Source organism: Lonchura striata, chromosome 4, assembly GCF_046129695.1.
Source record: "Lonchura striata isolate bLonStr1 chromosome 4, bLonStr1.mat, whole genome shotgun sequence".
In the NCBI taxonomy this organism is placed as follows: Eukaryota; Metazoa; Chordata; class Aves; order Passeriformes; family Estrildidae; genus Lonchura; species Lonchura striata.
Genome location: NC_134606.1, coordinates 33,052,262 through 33,070,793, shown reverse-complemented (window position 1 = coordinate 33,070,793; position 18,532 = coordinate 33,052,262). Strand labels below are relative to the sequence as shown.

Sequence of the window (18,532 nt, the reverse complement as noted above, 5' to 3'; positions counted from 1 at the left end):
GATAAAAACATCTCAACCTTTAGATATTTTTGGCTTTTTCTGGTTTATTGTGTCTTGGTGGTGCTTTTTTTAACCAAGGCAACAGATGTCCGTTCCTTAGATGTTTTAAAATTAACTGTAATAATTTCAGATAATTTTGCAATAAGGACCAAATTAAAAGACAGTTACCTCACTGCAAAAACCTAATGGGATGACTTCTTGACCTAATTCAGTGATAGCCAGGTGAATGTGGTGGTAAATAGGCAGTTGCTTTATTTGTCCATGCTATCTCTTTGGAATTAGCACACAAAAATCTCATTCCACATTTACTTAAAACCCTCTGCTACAAGTTTCATTAGTGAGTATCAGCTTAATTGTAATGTCCTCTGATAGCTGAGGAGAAAAAAACCTAAAAAAACAATAGAGGTATATTTTATCTAATTTTCCCTTTTTTTGCTGTTTTGTAGTCTGGTCTCTTAAGTAAGCCTTGCACATTGCTGACAAGAAGCTAGAATTTCCAAAGAGTCTGGAAATTCTTTGAGATACATTCTACCCAATTCAATAATTTATTTTGTGTATAATCATGCTCAAATTTAAATAGGCATTAACTGACAGAAGAGCTACAACAGATATATTGTCTCATTAGTGCTGCTGGGCCAATTACTAATTCACAAATATTGAAACTAGCACTGATAGAGATAAATTAATTTCTCATAATTTAATAATGCTAATCACAGGAGCAGTGAAGACCTACAACTGTTGGCAGTAGAGCAACGTGAATTTTACCACAGAAATGTAAAGTCAATAAATTTTTTTTTCTCTGCATTATGTTGTTAAATACTTCTTTGGTTAATCTTCATTATTTAGCATTTTATCTGCTCACAAATCTTTGGGTCAAACTCTTCCAACAGACAGCCGTATTCAGCTAAAGTCATGGGTGGCTTTTAGTTACCCATTTTGTATCCCCAGATGGCAAAATACTAATGTGAATTGGTGTCATTTAGTCATTCATCAGCTTCTCTTAATTCAATTTTCTTGTAAAACGGGAGAGGTTGCTTCATATGGGAAAACTGTGCCATAAAGCTTCTTATAATAATATTTAGAAAATTCTGATGCGTTTGAAACATGAGACAGAAATTGGTTTTCTGGTCATCCATATAAGGCTAATGAAAATGAACTAATTTTGAGAAGGCAAAAAAGGAGTGTCCTAATAACCTGCACTTCCCTAGCTGATAAAATGCCTTATTTTGAACATAGTGGAAATGACCCTCGAAGTCCAAACTTCTACTAAGAAGTTTCATTAAAGTAGATAAATTACAACAACTGTCAGAGATGGCATTAAGTATTCAAAAAAAGTAGACTTAACACAATTAATAGCAATTAAAATTATACTTTTATGATGTCAGCCACCAGCACTGTAAAGACATAATTGCCTGTAAGGACTTCGCTAACAATATTTATCCTCTAAAACTGTCCAATTTATATGAAAAATGCCAAAAACATATCCCAAATGGGTACCATTATCTTCTTGGATTTTTAAAAGTGATCTGTCTTTATCCAGACTGTGCACATTAAGCTAATTTACTTTAATTAGTTTTTTTCTCATTGTCTTAATAGGCATGTTGATAAGGTTTTATCTGGGAGGGGGAAGGGGGAATATTGGTTGGCTCTTTTTATTTCCTCCTCCTGATTATAGATGTTAAAATTTATTCATTGAATTTATTTAAGATTACCTGGAATCCTGACCTTAGATTTTCCCTGTTCATATTCTCTCTCTTCATTTATCAGATACAAACATACTGAATGATAAAATGTTTAGTATTTTTTTAGAAATGTAAGGCACTTTGGCTTATTAGCTGATAATTAGACAGAATGACATCTTAAGGTGTGCTGCAAAAAGGAAGTTTGATCTGGACATAACAAATTAATTACTTCCTAGAACCATTACTTGTGTCTCTCGCATCAATAGAATATCCATGAAATAATGCTAGTCTTCAAGCAATATTAAGAACAAAATACAAGAGTATAATCCACAGGTAGTTGTCTGATTTTAAGATCTAGGTTCAGCCTTCTAATTTAAATACAAAGTTAACTGCTTCCACCTATTGATGTAATTGGGAGAACCTGTGTAATTGATAGCAGGGGAAAGCTCCTCATCTAGGTCTTTGGAATTACCCCAGGAGATATATAAATCAGTCTGCAGTCTGCATGTGTGAAGTTTAACAGAGATTTTTTTTCTCACTCTGCTGCCTTTAGAAATATTCTTTATTGATCTGACAAAGTTTGCAAAGGTATGACCAGTGTTTTGACAGCACTCCTGAGGGGCTATTCTTTTATTCTGTAAATTTTCTTGCACAGAATGTGATAAACCAAACCATTAGTGTGGTTTCAGCAGATTAGACTGTCATTTGCTCCTTGATTTTCCAAATACGTTTAAGATTCAATGTGAATATTTTGCAATATACAAAAGACAACTTGATGTCTAATTTATGTTACTGGATGGATAGTTCAATTTTAAACCAGCATCTTCACACAGTCTAAGAATCAATACTACAAAGATGGCACAGAATAAGATTACATACAAATTTATGACAGTAGAAATATCCCTTCATTAAGTAAAATTGTACAAATATGGAGAGTTTTAAAGGTGTCCAGATTTCTTCATAAATTAAAACTTGGCTTTTGATAGCAATTCATCAGAAAAGCATGGAATTTAGTGATGAAAAAATAGTAAACGCTGAAGAATAAATCCCTGATTCAGTGGATTCAATTGAAAGCAAGAAACTTCAATTTCACTTTGGATGCTATTAAAATAACTTGATCTTACTTCTCATTCTTAAGCATTTACTTGAAGAATGCTATAAAATGGTATCTATTTTTAAAGTAGTTTATCAGTTATGCATCACGAAATCAAGTCTTTATATTAGGTCAAAAATTATTTTATAGTCATGGAATTAAATTGTACTCAAAGTAATTATAAAGAATTCTGGGTGCCTAAAGTATTTTTATAAAACAAATCTAAAAGAGGACAGGATTTTTTTTTTGTCCCTATTATGGTAGTGTATTGGTAGCTTTGTATTATATCATGTTAACATAATTATTCATAATTCAACCAGAGTATTTTCTTTCATTGAGTCTATACTTTCTGCTACAGGAAAGAAGTTAATTAGGTTTCAGACTACTGAATTACAAACCTATCACACATGTCATTTTTCAGAAGGTATTTTTTACTTTGCCCTCCTGAGTTGAATTTTACTAGGAAAATTTGTCTCTTTCTTGAAGGTAAAAAAAAATTTAATTATACAGAGAATACTCAATAACTTGTTGACCAACATAACAAAATGTAAATGTTGAATCAGAGACACATTTCATACTTTTAATAACAAAAATCAGCAGAATGTCAACTGGTAATTTTCATTGCTGAAGTCCTTTCTTTCAAATGAAATTGAAGTTGAAACATTGTTGAACTGAAGGTGCAAAAAACTTTTAAGTTAGAATAAGTCAGGCAAAAACTATCCTATATACTGTGCATGAGTGTCTGTGTATGTGTGTGTAAATATGTTTTCATTACACTATAAAAATCTGATATTTTTAAGCTCTATAATATGTGCACTTTTGAAATTCTGCTTCAAAGATATTTTTCAATATATCTATTTTTTAACAATAGATAAGAAGAAAAATAAATTAATAAAATAACCCAAAAACTGTACATGTAAGACTGACAGTTCAGTTTTGCTATGCTGAATTTGGTGTCTAATTTTGCAGAATATCTTTCCAAAGCCACTGTCTGTAGAAGTTACCACTATCTGTAGTAGTAAGAATTCAAGAACAGAGCAAGTATGTACAGCCAATTCCATGAAATAAATCACATTTCTTGACAGTAGCACCTGAGTTCTCCCTAGTTCTCACAAAAAGTTTTGGGGGTAACTTTCACAATTTTAAATGACATGCAAGTGACATACCAATTTTATGTCATCTGCCTCTCAGTGGTGTGATTTGTAATTAATTTAGACTTCTGCATCTAATATTTATTGAATAAAATCACTTGTCATAATGGAAATAACAATTGAATGTGATGACATTGAAAAATAAATTAGTGTTAGAAAATAAGTCTTGGGATTTCCTCATGAAAGCAAAAGCATTCCAAGGCAAATGGCATAAGGAGCCATAAGTATTCCAGATGGTAAATTGTTTCCTATATGACATTCAAATTTATCTCTAAAAGATCAGCATTTTTTATACATTCATAAGATCTGCCTTGTCTTTAGCTTTTCAGTATTGAAAAATACTTTTTTCAGGGATGGAAGTCTGTTACAACTGAAGAAGTATTTCTGAAATTTGTATGCTGATTATCTGAGCAAAGAGTTACTGGGTTGTTGATGACATTGGAGGTGGTTATTTTGCAATTTAAAATTAGAAAATCTGAATACGTCAATCTATGGAAGTTTCAGTATAAAACAGAGAACTGAAAGCAAGTCAAAGATTGAGAATTTATAAGCCTTTACTGTTTATTAGCTTTTACTGTGTTACATCAAGGTGTATGGTTGTCTTAAAATCAACTGTTATAATTGATTCTCCTCAGCTTTTTCCAGATGTTAAGCTTCTTGTTCCTAACAGAAATATTATTTATATATAATCCTTATTGGTAAACTTCATCCCATTTCTATTACACAGTCTTCAAGGTCATCCACTCTTTCCTGTACAATCTCACAGTCATCTTCTGTATTGGAGCACCTCTTCTTACATTATGTCATCCATAAATGTCATCAGCATGCTCCTACTAGTTTTCCTAGCAAGACCACTAATGAAAATATTAAATTATATAAGTGAAAAATCAGGCTCTGAGAAACTCATCCATGGCTGGCTTTCACCACTTTGTCAGCTATCTTGCCTTCAGACAATCCCTTACCTATCCAACCTCTATGACAGTAAGCTCCGTTAATGCGGCATCCTGTCAGGTTACTAATGGTGATGAATGAGGGCTACTGTATTTCCTATTTTGAGAAAGAAAACAGGTATTTTATTAAACAGAGGGGCAGGTTAGTCTAGGTTTTGATGCATGAGATAAAAACACATTGGGTAGAACAAGTAAGAGACTTCTAAAGAAAGAGTACAAGAAGAATATCCAGGCAATTCCTCCCTGTGTATTCCTGTGTTCCCTCCCAGGCAGTGGCTTGGAACCTTGTTACATCAGAGGTCTGACTCAGGTTGTGCTCAAAGCCTATTAATGAGTCCACTAGATCTTTTTAATTATTATTCAGGCTTTTGCAGTTTGTTGTCTTGTGATGGTGACTTGCACAAATTAATTATGTTTTTTCTTTGGAAATCATTGTGTTTATGAGAACCTCTCTTGTAGTATTAGAATTGAAAGATTCCTATTCCAATATCATAGTAATGAAGATTCCCTTTATGTTGTTATATAGGCATTTATCAAATGCTTCTTCAGTTATCGCTTTTTCAATCTGATAAACTCTGGTCCATTCTACCATCTTTTTATATGGAATGACTTCAAAGTCTCTGTCTATTTTTCCTGCTTTTTTTTTTTTTTTTTTGCCTCGTTCCTAGATCTTATGGGTTTTTTTTGATTGATTGTTTTGGGGTTTTTTGAGATAGAGCAATCAGATATTCAGTCTTGAACATAAAGTGTGTAGATTTAATGCATTTAAAAAAATGTTTTCTGCTCTGTTTTATGGTTGCTTTGGTTTTTTTGCCCCTAGTAATTTCCAATGTTCTAATTCTGCTTTTTTGACTGGGATTTGAAGCTGGTATTTTCAGAGAACTAGCCACAATTAGTCTCGTATTTTTTTTTTAAAGCAGAATTTACAATACACTATTTTGAATGTATAAGAGGGGTATTTATTTCCACAGGGACTGTGTTCTATTTATTGACACCATTTCACTCATTCTTCTGTGTACCATTCACATCTGTTTCAAATAGCTGTCCCTCATGAAACAGCTTATCAGAGAGGACTCTTGAATTATGTGTTCCAAGAGAAATCCCTGATACCCTTTTTATTAAGGGGGTCACAGTACAGTAATGATGGACCTTTTAAAGTACCCTTAATTAGTAATGTTGAGGTAAGAAATGTTAAATTGCAGTGATGTAGAATTGCCACCCTGATACTGCCACACTATGCAATTGAAATAAGTGATCTTTAATTATCTTTAAAAATCATCATGCTAAGGAAGGATGTGTTTAAGACCGGGTTGGATGGTGTCCTGAGCAACCTGATCTAGTGTGTGCTATCCCTGCCTATGGCAGGAGGTCAGAATTAGATTCTTTGAGATCCCTTCCAACCCTAACAGTTCCATGATTATATGGAATATACCTGGGACCTGGACAGTTAGATTCCATATTCCTATATAGCTGAACAAAAACTTGCCTACAAAATAAACACCAAGCTCTAAAACTGAATTGTCTTCATTTTGATCCTTCAGTTTTTATTCACTCTACTTTCTAGTGTCACCTTTTTCATAAACGTGAATTTTCAGACTGCAAGTGATGTGAGGCAGTGTTGGTTTTCTGGGGGTTTTGTGCTGGTTTTCAATTTGGTAGAGTTGTAACATTTTCAGGACATTTTTTTCTTTTAGGACATTTTAGGACATTTTCTCTTTTATTCTCAGAACATTTTCTTTTTTTAGTCCTACATATTATTATATAGTTATGTCTAAGCAGTTTGTTCAGATTATCAGAAAAAAATTCATTAATGTCAATGGAGAATCAAACTGATAATGAAAGATATGTTATCTTTCAACATGAAGAAATTAAATAAAATACCATACCAGTTATGCCATGGCATAATAATTGTTGTCTTTTGAAGTTGCCCCAAATCCAAGTGCACATTAAAGAATAATCCAGAAATCAAGCTCTATTTCTTCAAATACCCTTCTTACCCTTGTTTTTTGTAAGACTAAAGTAAAAAGATCAGAAAATATACTAAATTATCTACCTTTAGTTATAGAAATCTCTATATTATCAGTAGGAAGATAAAATATATATAAAATATATTATAATATCTATTATAAATATATGGTATAAAAGATCTTCTGACAGCACTTGACTGTATCCACCACCATTAATCCAGTGATGGTGAAAGAGTTTAATTTAATTTGGTAGAGATTTCCTCACTGATTAATTTCTTTTTTGCCAATGTATTTTCTGTATAACTCAGTGCACAGACACCTGTATTAGGTTTCTAATGCTGCATGTACACATAACAAGAAATCTCATCTAAAAATCCTTTGAAACATAGTTATTTTCCCACATTCTAGATGAACATGTTCATTCTTGTCTGTATTAATTAAATCTGTATTGAAAAAAATTAATCAGACCTTGCTTTGTTTTACAGGAAACATGAGTTTTTTAAACTATTTCAGACCAGTAAAAAGACATCAATTAGATATAGTCTGTGAGAAGTTTTTCAGAATAGATGAAATTTTGTACTGAAATTAATACTATATTTTCGCCTTCTTTTCTATTGGTGTTTTACTCATGATAATGTGATTTGCCCTAGAGATGTACACAAGGTATATATGCCATTAGGAGAATAGAAATTCTGGCAGTAAAAATCACAATTCATAAGCAGAAGCATTAGTACTTTTGTGTAAACAATGAAAGTTGGTCTTCGGTGTTCCTGTCACTGCAAACTGCAGGAGGAAGGTGACGACTCCAGCCTGCCTAATGTGGCAGCGAGTGCTGATTTTTTAGCAGGTAATGTTGTTTTCTGATGAATCACACACATGCATAACTTGCTGTCAGTTTGCTCTAATTATTGTAGATCATCTTCATGATCTGCCACTTGCAACCTAATATATTATGATAGTTGAAGTAATAAGTTCTGGTTATAATTGGTAGCCCACTATTGATATGGGTAATAGATCTCTCCTGTGAAATACAAACAGTAACTAGATGCACAGCATGCAGGTGAGTTAAGTGCCTACACTACCTCGGAAGCAGCAGGTATTCTTCATGACTTAGTCTCCAGACACATTTTTCTGGAAGCTCAGCATATCTCTAATTGCAATTATATTTTGTGTCCATCTTGTCTCAGATCTTAGAAAAGGGGTTTCTGTGTATAAATATTTAAGTATGAAAGTAAAAGGCAATATCAAGCAATTTTCTGCAGACTTATAGAAGTATAACTGGCATAGATCTCTTCACAGAATTCCAATTTATATTATTAGAGTTGGTCTCAAGGATAAAGAAAAGAAAGATAAAGAGGAAAATCAAATCTTTAACCTGGAAACTGTGAGCTACATTTTGACGTGGCAGGTCTTCATATTACATATTTAGTTCAGTTTAATCAATGGCATTAATAAATCAGTGCACTGGCTGAATCCTGAAAAGATTGTATCTCTCACACAATTAATTGATTTTTGTATTCTCCATGTGAACACAGAAACACCATAGTTAAGTGCACAGTTGGTGTAATATTGACGTTTTTAAAAATATTTAGTCTCTAAGTGTCCAAGGTTGACAAAAGCAGTTACATTCCACTGTTTTCTATCAGTAATCATATTTTCCTTAAGCATTAGTTTCCCCCAAAGCACTTATTGGATTTAAAGGCCTACCCTATTTTACATATTTTATTCAAAACTTCCAGAATAATCTGGAGACAATATTTACATCTTTGCAAAGTACTATTAGAGAGTTTGATTTTAGAAATATATGCTTGAGGCATATATTTGTGGTTCAGCATAAGCTTTTTAAATATCTCACTTGGTTTCTTTCAGTAAATCCAGTTATAGGTGTTGAAGAGCAGACCATCAAAACCTTTAAAGGCTTAGTCCTCATTTCTCATCCTCACTGATTTACACCTTCCTAAAAAGACTTTAAAAATAAAAAGAAGTGCAAAGGACATTGCATCCAAAACCACACACAGGTTTAGCCTAGGGTGGTTATCTCTAGGTTTAGTGAAAAAGGTCTCCTTTGACTTTGTATATTTCAAAACTAACTTAGACTTGGATATTACTTTTCTGACATCCATAGCAAGAAATCTTTGAAAAGAATAAATTACATTCTACTGTATTCTATTCATTTTTATTTATTTGAGCCTTTTAAGTTACTTATAAAATATGACAGCAGTTCTTAGTGAATTTTCTGCTCTAATTACAACTTACCTAATACTAACCTGATCACCTACCAGACAGTGATTATATTTCTGCATAACTTGTAAAGTTGGTAGAAATATATGACATAATCCCAATTAAATTATTTGAAAGAAATTTGACATTCATTACAATTTATAAGTTTAATAGAAATAGTTAAGTAGCTATCACACAATTAATACATAGATAAAGTATAATGGGAAAATGATGCAACTTGTGAATCTGAAATGGAAGAGTTGGACATTTTAAAATAGCACTTAAGCGTCTGAATTAATTATTGTGTGTTAATATGTCTGGTTTAAACACAGGAACTGATGAAATCAATGTACCACTTTCAGTGATGCCAGGAGCTGGATTGAGGGGACAAAAATCACTTCATGTTGCATCCTTACGCTGGGATCAGCATTGGGGTCTAATAGCAGGGATCCTGGTACTGCAAAATGTGATTTTCAGCTTCTTGTCTCTTCTTAATAGTACTCCTTTGCTGAGCCAGAATTTAATCTCAAAATTTATTGAAAAAGTAATTATTTAATTAGTCAGTGATTAAATAGAGTTCCTTTAAAAGCCAGACCCCACTGAATTGACAATAATTTGTGATTTTAGACATTTAGAGTACTAAAATTTTCTGACAACTGGCTTTCAAATACATTTTCTCAAAACTGCCAAAATTTATTCTGCTAAGCATTCAGTGGTAATCTATGGTCATATATGCTCATCATATCATTCTATGCACATTGGCTGTTCTCAGCTTCATGTGAATATTGATCATGATCTATAGAAACACAATTAAGGAAAGGGCAGAAAAGATATTTTTGCATTTAATAATTATCATGATAAAAATTTAAGTACAGTAAATGTAAAGATGCAGTCTTTATATTCCTCAACATTGCCTTCTCATATGAAGTTCTCTTTTCACTTTTCAAGAATATATATTGACTTTTGCATGTCCAACCTTGCCAGATATTGGTATCAGCAGCAAAAAGATTTGTATTCCATATAAACAGAAAAAAACATTCTTGTGTTTAAGAAATAAATCCATGTAAAAAAGCTGAAGCACCCTTTTGGTTTATGCTTATATAGAGTTTTGTTGAAAAGCTAATAAAAGTGTACAAATTGTTGTGGTTTTGTTCACAGTAATTTAAGCAATTAAATATCCTTTGTGCTTTTAAATTCTTTTGCATTTATCCTCTTTTTTTTCCATGCTTTACTCTTTATTTTCTATTTAAAAAAACAAGTAGATATTTCATAACAAAAGTGTAGTCTGTCTACGTGTTTGGTTTGGATAATGAACTTTGAGCGGGATAATGTGAAAAATTTGCATGGTGTGGGTGAACATAGAATTGAGGAAAGAGGTCTTTTGTTCAAAAGAGCCGAACTGTAGCATGAACTTCATACTTAGAAATAGTTTCAGCTGTGCCAGGTTTGATATGAAGATGGATGCACAGTGCTCTAATTATTACACATATTTTCAACATATGTTTTCATTATATCACAGAGAGACCTGTTCTTTAATGATGCTTCTTCTTGTGTTACTTTTCCTGTGATACCAATTATTTTAAGCATGTATGACAGGTAGCTGGCATCTTCATAGCATCTCAGCAGGTTTTACCAGTAGCACTGTGAACATGAAAATAATATGTTAAGAATCTGTTCTGTGGAAAAGGATATCACAGACATAGAAAAAGCACTGAAGAACCTTTAAGAAAAAACCCAGCAGTCATTCATAAGTGAAGTACATAGTTTCTAAGTAATTACATGTTGAGGTTAAAATGTTGCCTTTTCCAAGGCTGTCTTTCAAAACTGTTCAAATTTAGTATCATGAGCTCTACTGAATGCACATCACTGTTAATATCCAAATTAATTAACAGCATGTTGAAGTTCCATAGAGACCATATAGATATACTTCTGTTGCAATTAAATAAAAAAATGTGGTTTTGTGTAGAAGGTGGTAAATCATAATTACTAATATACTCTTCTGTTATTGGGTTTTACTGTGACAAGGTTACAGAGTGTTTGGTTTTTTTCACACAGGCATCAGTGTAAGAATTCTGTACAGAACAATCCTGTACATTGTTATTGAAGATGTATAAAACTGAATTTATACAACTATAGATATAAGTAACTAGTTATACATAACTATATTATTTTATACATATTTTTCCATTCGTTTGTTCTATAAACTATATATATGATTATAGTCCTGGCACCACTGGGATTATGGCAACAGATTACTGTTTACCATGACAGGCTGTAAGGGTCATCCTTTCATACTGCATGAGGCTGGTTCTGAGAACCTAGTGTTATTTATTCTCCACTGAACTGCAATTTTTGGCTGTTAATAATTTGTTTGTTACTAAGAACTTTGGATCAATTTGCCAATGATCCAACTCAATAAAAATGCTCTATGTTATCTTTGGCTCAGGTCTTTTCCTGGGTGTGTATCTAGGAATGTGGCTTAAATTCAACTTAGAAAAGAGGGTTAGTCACAGTAGTCAGGATGCTTCTTTGGTTTGGTGTTCATTGTCTAGCCCTGTCTGTTCTGTTATATATTATTTGTTCTGTGTGGAGGGTGCCATTTTGTGAGAAGGTGCTTACCTGCTTAGTTTCTGTGCCATAGATTGTTCTTAGTTAGATAACATCAACTGTACATAATGCTAACTCCTCAATTTGCAAAAACTTGAGTCATTGTTGCTTTGGGTTCTTAAGAGTCCTTATCAACAAAGGCAGAGAAAGAATGTTTATATGGGAAAAATCACTACCTGTTTTTACCATCTCAGCATATAACTTAGCAAAACAGAATGAAATTGCAGTTCAGTGTCCTGAAACTGAAAACTATTTTTCTGATGTGGTAGGTATTCTTCTCCAGTTCAAAACAATATATGCTTTCTCTTAGATATTAGCATAGCAATATAATCACTCAAGATCCAAGCTGGTAGATCTTTAAAGTTGATAGTCAAACAGATAGGACGTGCTGGATAATTTCAGTGTTTTATCTGACAGGCAGCAGTAAAATTTTATAAGCTTGAGTCTTTTTTTTTTTTTTTTTTTTTTTTTTTTAACATGAAATAGAATTGATGTTTTCCATCTCTTCTATCTTCAATTTTCTCCCTGGGATGAAAGGTTCCATCTGAGAATGTGTAATAAATATTCCAGTGATGAGTGGTAAGCAAGAATCACTGGCTGTCTGCTAGAAACCAATGCCATTGCATTCCATGTGTTCTATATGTATTGAGTCCTGCTGCCTTCTGGAAAGGCATCTGAGGTGAGGCAACTGTACTGCTGCCCTGCTGCCTGAACCAGAGTAATATGTTATTTTCTGTTGTCTTCTTCCAGAACCCAGTTAGGAACAACTGGATGCAATTTTAATTTTCTTGTTGAAGATTGACAGGTTTTGATAAAAACAAGTTCATTTTCTTACACACCAATACCCTCCACAATGCTGGGAGCCTTTTGCTGGGTCTGCTGTGAGAGGTTGTGCATGAGCTGAGCTACTATAGATTAACTGCCAGAGAACATTTCCTTTTAAAACCAGCACACTGCTTAGTTGGACTGAATCAGGTGAAACTGATGAATTCCACATCTGAAGCACCTTAGAAAGAGCTGATCGGGGATGAGCCTGTGTTGCTATTTGTTGCATTTTGGCTGCTATTTTCAGTTTTCCTTCCCGTGTTTCTGAGGCCAGAACTCTTTGATCATGCTCCAGTAAATGAAGATCAGAGCATCAAAGGGAGTTAAATATGTTGGCAGTGAGTGTCACCAAGCTTGACTTTCAAGTGTGCAGTGCTAAGAATATATTCAGAAATGCTCATTAAGTGAATCAGGACAGTTAAGCACCTAAGAAATGGAATCATGAAGGGAAGACTTTTGAACACAAGATCATCTAAATCTAGAAAAAGGAAGTATTCAAGACATCAGATATAGAAAGTTTTATGCATTTTCTTAAATGAAAATACTTTTATTGACAGTTGTAAAGCCATAGCTTAGAACTTGTTCCTGCAAGTGATAACATAAATAGAAAACACAAGGATGAATATTTCAGGTTTGCCTTCTAGCTATTTGCTGTCTGGGGTTCAAGTGCAGGCTGTGTTAAGGTATATGGTGTAGGTACTCTGCAATGGATAAAAATGCTTAGACACTCAGCTGGGAAGTTAGATACAAGTCTGTTTGTTTTGTAGTTGTGTTTACACCAAACACAAAGTTTCTCACATGGTGTGACTCAATGATGTGGTAACTATTCACCATGCATGACAACATTTTTAGTATTGAGCCTTTAGATTTTCAGGACCTTGCCCTTACATTGCTACAATTATATTTTTAGTATCTATCTTCCTTTACCTTTATGTTGTCTGTACAGTCAAGCTGTGTATTCATTTGTATGTATGTCTGCACATATTTTAAAAATATATATTCACAATCCAGAATTTAGACTTAGGGAGGCATATGTTGCACCTCAGTAACACATGGGAGAGTTTTCACTGACTTTTATTACCCAGTTTTGTATTTACAGATAGCATAGAAAATGCTTTTCATGGTTCAGATAGAACTTGGATGCACAAATCCCATATCCACCCACTTTTCAGGCTGTAGAGAAAATCAGTCTTATGATCTGATGGTAGTATTTACCCTTTTTTCCAGAAGTTAAAAATAGGATGCTTATCCTCTTAACTCTGCCTGTCAGAAGTTTGGAGACAATATTTAGAATTGCTTTCCAGCTTGTTCTGGGTTAACCCAGGTAGGCAGCCAAGTTCCATGCAGCCACTCACTGCACCTAGGTGAGACAGGAAGGAGAATCAGAAGGGTAAAAGTGAGATGTCTCATGAGACAGAGACAGTTTAGTAGGTAAAGCAGGAACTGTGAGCACAAGAAAAGCCAAGGAAGGGATTCATTCATTACTTCTCATCAGCAGATAGGTGTTTAGCCATTTGCAAGAAACCCAGGCTTCATCACGCACAACAGTTATCTGGGAAGAGAGTATCATAACTCTAATCATCCTTTCCTCCTTCTCCTTCCCCAGCTTTTTGGCTAAGCACAATCTCATATGGTGTGGAATATCCCTTTGGTCAGCTGTCATCTTCCAAATCCTGGCGTCCTGCCAGCTGGCTCGCTGCTAGCTACTATAAAGAAAATTATTTCCAGAAAACTCTCTAGACAAAAAAGTACACTACTGTTATTTGTACTGATTGTATTGATACCCCTCCTTCTAATTCCTGGGTCAGTCAGTTGAACACATACCTTTAAACAGAAAAAAATCCCAGAAAATATTCAGCTTTTACACTTGATCTATTTTGCTTGAAATAATAAACTTATAGGTGAAATGCACCTTCATACCACATTTTTAAAATGCGGACAGCAAAATGAAAACATTTTGTCAAGGAGGAAAAGTATTTACACAAATATAAGAAGTGTGGGTTTTTTTCACATTCCAACCATCATCATAAGTTGTTGTTATCATTGCATAATCACAGATTCATTAAAATCTCAGAGAAAAAATTGTGTAGTCTGTTTGGATTGTTTGAAGAGGAGTTCTAGAAACCAAAAATTATGGCTGTTCATTTTAAGATACACTGTACCTTTTTTCTCCTTCCCTTTTTGGCAGGTGTTAAAATGTGAACTTTATTGGAATGCGAGGGAGATAAGAATGAAATAATTTTCAGATACTTTTGTTAGAGACAAGAGCTACTATTTATTCCATATATCTATTTAATTTACAAAAGCTCCATCTTTATATGTGAAATTCTCCCAACTTCCTGATTATTAAAATCAAAAATCATTTTATAATTTACTCCAGGACACTGTAAGCTTGCAGTGCCTATGAAAAATACTATCTGAAAATAGCTCTTTGTGTATATTCTAAGTGCCATTATGTTTGTTTTTCTTTAAAAAATCATCATTATCTTTTCCATATGTTTTATGTTTATTACTGTTAAATACATTGGCTTTGCAAAGCTATAGCAGTGGGATTTATAGTACATTTGCTGTTTCATACATCAACAAAATTGCAATTGAAAATTCATGTCAGCTGTGCTGAAGTTAGGTGGACCTTTCTCTTAAAATCTCAGAATACATGATCTGTTTTCCACAGTGACAGAAAGGAAGGAACATTTTCATGTGTGACCTGAAGGAATTATATGTGCAAGTAAATGAGGGACAATGAACATGGATCTCCAAGATGCCATTTTTACATTTAATATTCAACATGCAATTGACACTTCCATATGGTTCAGAGAAATAAAATTGCATTTTACAAGTGTAGTAACATGTCAGTCCAGCAGTAGCTGTAATAAATATTTTATTGCAGATAATCTGCATCTCATTTAGAGTTTAGGAAAGATACACAGTGTATGACCATATCATATATCACAATGCAAAAAGGAAAATAATAATGTAGGAAAAGATTATCATCTATCATATCCTGTCTTGATTTTTTAATCTACTGAGATATTCTGTAATGATCATTAAAGAATAACAAAATAAAAATATTTGACCAAAATCTTTGTAATCTGTTCTCATTGCAGATTCCTGGCTCATTAGAGATCCACTCACATGGAAAGCTGAAGGTAAGATCAAACATACTATAGCCTCAAGCTCTGGTGGGACCTATGTAATGCATTGGTGTTTTAAAGTGTCTAATGATGGAAGTATATACAGGTTTCTACTGACTTGCCCCCTTACAGTTTATGTTGCTGCTATAACAACGTACACCAAAACTAGTAGTATGGAGAAATTCACAGCACAAAACTTTAAGAGATATAAATACTATGTTCAAGAAGGAATATCCAGGATGATAAATTCTGTGCTTTGTTACCAGACTCATCAAGGATAGAACATAATTGACTAAATTATAGAAGTCTCAAAATATCTTATTAAATCTCTTGTGAGCATTTTCAAGTTTCCACAAGAAACTACAGTTGCCTATGTGTGCCTTATTGTGATGCTTTTTGATAATTTTTAGCCATGATGTCAACTCAGCTGAAATCACGTAAGGTCCCAGAACTCTGAAATGGTGTCCACTCAAAAATGTTTATTTGGCAGCAATCTGGCTGTGAGCAACCCTTAATCTGTCTGATCAGTATATACCTAGCAACTGCACTGTATTGAGCAAGTACATGGAGTTCGGGTTTTCTTCCTTTGGTATTAGCTCAGTGATTTTTCTCAATGGTAACCCAAGTCAAGTAATTTATAGCTTGTGAACCTCACAAAAAGGGTTCATTTACAACCATATTCTGCATCTTGTGACACCAAATGGAGTGTGTGTTCTTCTATATGCCTACAAAAGATTTTAGAACAGTGATCAGAAATGTGTTCTGCTCATTAATGTTTTTACAGTAGCTGCCTTAAAAGAGCTACAGTTTCCTAGAGCAAGTCATTCAGAATTCAACTACGCTCTTCAAGTTTAATAGGTTCAACTCTTTGAGTTCCCCTACCTCCTCCTGATTGATGGTTTGTTTCTTCTTTTAATACAAAATTCAGTAAAATTTCCCACAGTGAAAAGGGTCTTTTAATTATAAAACATCAGCGTGTGGGAATGATTCAATTTACACATCAGAAAAGCTCAGTTACTTGACCATAATTTATTTTTTGTGCTGATCATTTACAGACCACAGATTCTTCTTCCTCTGGCCCCCTCCCCTTCTCACTTTCTCTCATTCTATGTAAAAGAATAAAAATCTCAATGCCTTGTAAAGGGCTTTAGATATTGTATCACTTGGTCATCAGAACTAGAAGCTTCATTATCACACTTTTTTCTACCAGCTTTTATCCCTTCCTCATTTCCTAGTTAAGTTGTCATATTTAAGTGTGTTCTGTAATTGCTGAGTAATACAATTTTTTCTTGTATCTGACAAAAGGATGGCATAAGTAAGAAGGGGTATGGCATCTCACTCATGAAACTGAGATAAGAGATATTGGCAAGAAAAGATATTTGCAGTTCTAATGTTGCATATTAAACAACTGACCAGCTCTTTTTTTTTTTTTTTAAATATTAACTAATTAATATTGAACTTAAGGTCTGGAAGGGATGTACAATTTTCATGTTTCCCTGTACTTCCTCTATGTGGTATTAGTTATCCTTATTGTTTTATTGTCAGAATGTAGCTTAAGACTTGCATTGGTAGGTAAAACAGCATTTACTAGCAAAGCTTTGTAGGTTCTAAATGTGATTTTTCCTAGCTAAATCAATAAAGTTAATCTTACTTTGTGCTTATTATGGCCATTAGAGAAATAAGCAGTAAAATTGTCCAAAATACCATTTATACAAATATTTTTAAAGATACTTACAGATATGTTCTTAAATTTGTTTTGGTTTGAATCAAATGTGATTTGTGACTATGTATTATTAGATTAAATTATTCTCATTTCAGAATGAAAAGTACATGTAGAGAAATACAGGTATGCACCATTTGTTCTAGGTTGTATATATAATTCTGGTTCAGTTGAATACTGAAGAGTATTTATTGGCTGGCTATTTGTTACTGTAGACATATGATCGCAATATCTACACTACTGAAATACATTGCTTTCATTGTTTGCATTTTTTAGCATTTAATTTAGTCTGTCTGGATGTGACAGGCTGGTCAGAGAGCGAGAAAACCAGATAAGTTTTCTCAGGATCAACTTGTGAGACTTTAGGGAGTTGCAGAGAAACAGGGATAGCTTGTTATTATAAACAACCTGCTGGTGGTATTTTCCTACTCTGTTTTCCTGTTGTTCTCAAATATTGTTTGGTAAGAAAGGTGTTTTTGTTAATTATCCAGTCAGGTGAAATGTACTGACTTATGACCGTCTGGTCTGTCTGTATCAGAATAGTCAGAATAGAAGAGAATTTTGTAGTAAAGAGAGATGCTGTGCAAACCAGCCTTCTGGTGAGTCTGTGTTGTTTCTTACTCAACAGCAACAATCCTGTTTTCCGCTTTGGAAGGAATGTATGGATGGTACTCTATTAAAATATGTGAAACTTGGGAGCAACGGTCTAATTCTTCCTCTAATTCTTTTCAGATATTTGAAGGTGTAATAATTGAATAAATAAAGGATATTTCCTTTACCCCTGAATTAGTTCCTATACTAACACAGCCAACACAAATGTGTGTTTTGTAATGTTCCTATGAGAGAGAAACTTAAAGACTATTGTCATAATATCTGTCCCTGCTGCTGTTTTGAATTGCTTTTATGTAGAAGAATAAATGTATCCCTGGATTAGATCTGAAAGCCAAAACAAACCATGTTTTTGTATAATGGACCAATGTAAGATGGTCTTTTCCAATGTCCAGAGGTTAAAGGAATTCAAATTGATTTTTAAAATCTAAATTTCCCCTACTGCAGTTTTCTCTAATTCACCTGTAACTTCCTGTATCCTGCTCAGTAAAGGGAATAATCTTGACCACATGAGAACAGTAATATAGGTATGCATCTTAACACTAAATAAACTCAGTTTTTATTTCCAGAAGAT

The 18,532-nt window shown here is 33.5% G+C and overlaps 1 protein-coding gene across 5 annotated transcripts in view; it reads left to right on the top strand.

Moving 5' to 3' along the window:
* Window positions 1-18,532, top strand: part of TENM3 (teneurin transmembrane protein 3) — a 1,282,397-nt gene that overhangs the window by 813,019 nt on the left and 450,846 nt on the right. For all 5 annotated transcript variants that reach the window (XM_021548380.2, XM_021549050.2, XM_021548299.2 and 2 more), the window contains one exon: window positions 15,603-15,644. The gene's annotated coding sequence lies outside the window, so the exon portion shown is untranslated. The remainder of the gene's footprint in view (window positions 1-15,602; window positions 15,645-18,532) is intronic.